This window comes from Simochromis diagramma, unplaced genomic scaffold, assembly GCF_900408965.1.
Source record: "Simochromis diagramma unplaced genomic scaffold, fSimDia1.1 OVJJ01000418.1, whole genome shotgun sequence".
NCBI classification, from domain to species: Eukaryota; Metazoa; Chordata; class Actinopteri; order Cichliformes; family Cichlidae; genus Simochromis; species Simochromis diagramma.
The window spans coordinates 591,121-595,231 of NW_024387407.1; the positions used below are offsets into that span (position 1 = coordinate 591,121).

General features: G+C 40.6%; 1 protein-coding gene across 1 annotated transcript in view; it reads left to right on the top strand.

The window, feature by feature from the left end:
- The first annotated feature begins 237 nt into the window (after positions 1-237).
- LOC120720791 overlaps positions 238-4,111 on the top strand; it is a 14,857-nt gene continuing 10,983 nt past the window's right edge. The window contains exon 1 of the mRNA XM_040010572.1: positions 238-241. The gene's annotated coding sequence lies outside the window, so the exon portion shown is untranslated. The remainder of the gene's footprint in view (positions 242-4,111) is intronic.

The following is a 4,111-nucleotide window of genomic DNA, read 5'->3' on the forward strand; positions in this document are numbered from 1 at the left end:
CAAGTGCAGGCAGTCCTAAGTTTCCAGCCGACATGGAGCCACCATGACTGAGTGAAAATGGTCCAAATTCTTTCAGCTCCAATAAGATTCTCAGTGTCAATGTTCTCCAAAAATTGCATTAAAGTTTAATGTCTGGGTGTCACTAAAAAAGAGGTGGTAGCAGCAGTGTTATTGTACAATGTACGTTAAAAGAAGACAGTTCTTATTCATGAAGCATCATGAAAAGTATTCTTTTCAACCTGTCAGCAGTTTCCAGCAACACTGTGTCATCTTCCCGTTGGTACATCATGTACGCTCTTATCGCCTCTGTGCTGAGAAATGTCACTGATTCAGACATCACTTCAGTGGAAACAGGAGGAGGAAGTAGCTGCTGTGGTTTCACTCAAACATACAAAACCATAAAAACTGTTCGTGTTTTTAAAATACACTGTGAAATACAGAAATCCATATTCAAATCTATTAAAAAATTGAATCTAAACAAGTGTCAAATAAGCAGTAGAGAGTGATTGAATTCATGAACTCACTGAACATTCTGATGAGAACTGAACTAGAAGCTGCACCTGAGTTTTGGGAGGAAGCAGCAGCGTTAGACAAGAAAAGCAAATTAAAGTTCACAAAAGTGAAATCTAACATTTAAATGCTGTGAGTTTTAAATAAACCTTTATTAAATACGGTAAAATACTGAATGAATTTAGTGTGTGTGTGTGTGTGTTAAAGGTAACAGCCCTGCAATAAAACTTGAGAACCTGTAGTCGCATCAGAAACAGGACGCAATGACCGCAGAGTTAAAGTCAGTCTGTGTGACACAGATTAACGACACAACCCAGGTCACAAAGAACAACGCTCATTTTACTCTCATACAAGCGTAAAAGAACAACATCGTGATCATTTATCAGCTCCAGGATTTGGAAAAACAACTGAAAGAAAGTAAATGCAATATAAATGTGTGATTGTTTACGCTACATGTTAGACTGAAGTGGAAAGAAGAAGCTAAAAACGAAGTCACGCCTGCAGTAGAGAGGTTCAGTTCTCACAGTGCATCTGGATGGTGTTCACAGCGCTTCACTTGCTCCACGCTTTGTCATGTTGCAGCCTCATTCCAGAATTGATTCATTTTCACTTCGAAAATATTACCAAGTGAAAAAGTTAGTTTTCAATTCTTGCAAATTAATTAACAATAAGACGAAAATATAACATGTCACCTTTCTTCCTAATCTGAAATAATCCAAAATAAATAATATTTACTTACTTACTGTTTATTAAGTCTCGATAAATTCTCATTGTTTTTTCAGTTAATAGACAAGTGACAACATTAAAACAGAGACGAAAGGCAGAACAGAGGTAGACAGAAGAAACAGCAAGTACTCTCTGTGTGTGCTTTAAGTGTGTGCGCATTTCTGTGCAGAAAGCAGGGCCACCACCCATAGAGTGTTGCTTGGCCTCCAGAACAGCAGGGACAGCATGACAGCCAGCATGATTGTTTTTAATCAACTATATCATCGTTTTTTTCTTTCTATCAAAATGTGTCTCATGGAGCACATTATCATAATTTGGTCTATTACTTAACAATTTTCCCGTATGGCTGTGTTCACGATTGCATGAGTAGTCGCAAGCAAGGGTGGGGGAAGGCAAGGCAGAGGAGCTGGCCACCTCTTAGAACTAGTGAAATCTCGCAGAAACATTTGGGTGCTGGTCCAGCAATTCTTCTGTGTTGATTGTGTGCCCTATCACCTGGTCGTGTCCCTATAGTTTTTTCTGGATAACTCGTGGGTGGGGTGTTTATACTACCGAAGGGAGGCTGCCGAACCAGGTGAATATTTTTGTAAGGTCTGTCTGTGACCCTCTATGTTTACTTTTTACTCTTGAGACGGATTGCTTCGGGCTCGAGTGAGAAAGATGTCGCAGGAGAGTCAACGATCCCAACAAAGAAGAAGGAGGACAGCAAGAGCAACAAGGCGAACGCATTGGAGCTGTAAGTAAGAGATTTCTGCTGATTCAGAGGTCAAGATGAGCTCAACTCAGCAATTCATTTGGAGAGCGATGACATCATTGTTATTTTAAAGAAAGATATGTTCCAGTAGAAGTGTTGAAACAATTTAATGGAACCTTTTCCATGCCTAACCCCTAACCATCAACAGCGCGTTGTTTTGTTGGTAATGTTCTAGGTGAAAAGAAAACAAATGAATCAATCTTTGAATGAGGCCTGTAAGCATGATGGTGTTGTGGAGAAGTTTACATACCTGCAACAGCACCCAGTGGGCTTGATTTGAAGTGGGGTGTTTAAACATTGCAATGTGGAGAAAGCCCTTAAATCTTATAAAATCCGGGACCAGACAGAGGACATCCACAACTCACGTTGTGGCCGTCTCACTTGGGGGGCTATACCACCCCCTCCAGAGAGAATTTGACATTGTTTGCCTGCATTGGGCCGTCACCTATGGATGTTACATCCCTTAATAGGAGCAGGAGTCACACACTTAGTGTTTAACCTCTCCCAACAATGGCCTCCTTTGTTTACATCCAACGCCACTGCACTTGCTACTGAGTTGCGTTACTACGTAAGTATGGATAGTATATAGACTGTGATATGATTAATAGTGATGATAAATATGGAGGAATCGAAAAAGAAATCTGCCATCCCACAGCAACGACAAACGTACCACTTCCGGACACTCCTGGATGCGCCGTAGAGGAAAAAGAGAAACGAGTGAACGGCTCTCCCGCATGCGTGGCTTAGTTGTGTAACCTTTCTCTGTTTCCATATTGTTGTTTGTTCGCAAAACTTGTGGCAAAATTGATAAATGATCACCTTGTGTGTTCGTTACTGTTTGGTAATGAGGTAAAATGAGCGTTGTTCTTTGTGACCTGGAGTTGTGTCGTTAATCTGTGTCGCACGACTGGACTTTACTCCTCGTGTCATAGCGTCCTGTTTTCTGAGCACTACAGGTTCTCAGTTTTAAACTTGCAGGGCGGTTTACCTTTAACACACACACCACACACACACACAGTATCATTAAAACTATGAAGGAGTTCAATGGAAAGTGGACAGATTTTAAGTTGCGAGATTCAAGTTTCATGAATCACCTGACATGTTTGACCAGTTCTTATTTCATACTTGTTGCTTCAGCATGTTTTGAAAGCATACATGTAAACGCTCGGGTTTACGCATGGTGTTCACGCAGCAGCAGTCCTACATGAAGAGAAGAAGATATATGGCTGATCAAAAATATGAGCTATTCATCAGCACTTGTAGCTATTGCAACAATAAGATAGTGTTTGTCAGCGCGGTAATATGACTATATCGGCATATTTCTTTAGATATGGTAAAAAATAATCTAAAGGTTTTTAAATTGTGTGTAAAAATTTTGTTTATTTATGTGTACATGTAACAACGTGACATGTGAACTGAGAACACTGGGTAATAATATAAGTGCTAAAATTCACTTCCAACATGCAACAAACCAAACTTTTTAAAAATTCGGTCTCAGATTTATTCTGTGATAGACCTCAGGCTCCACACACATGGATACACTGGGAGGCACAGATAACCCTGAACAATATGGCCAACTGGGCTTCTGTATGTTTTAATATTTTTTGTATGTTGTATGTTGGACCATGACTACACGTCAGCGACTTCCTCCTCTGTTTCCCCTGAGCTAACAGCGGAGGCTACAGTCAGACTCAATACAAAACATAATAGAGTGTGTATAGTTGGGGAAAGTGTGTGTCTGTTCCTGTGACGTGCCGTTGTTTAAGTTCAGTGTGTAGCACAGAGAAGCGGTTTTGAAAGTCTAAGGACCTCGAGTGTCATAAAGGAGGCAAAAATTCACAGCCGTGTGGTTTGATGCTCTTTCTGATTGGCTGTTGTTTTAGGGAAGAACTTTCTGAGCTGCTCAGGTTGGTTTGTACTGGTACTCTTTAAGATGGTGGTTATGAATAGCAACAAGGCTGCATGTCACATAACTAAATTCCGTCTTCCTGGATTTTTGTTGGTCAAACAGTAAAAGTTGATTGACGACCCGACTTCACACGTTGCACCTTATGGGAAAGCGAGATGGTGAGCTTTCGACATGGATGGTTACACTTTCACCCATCCTTACAATGCGGGATG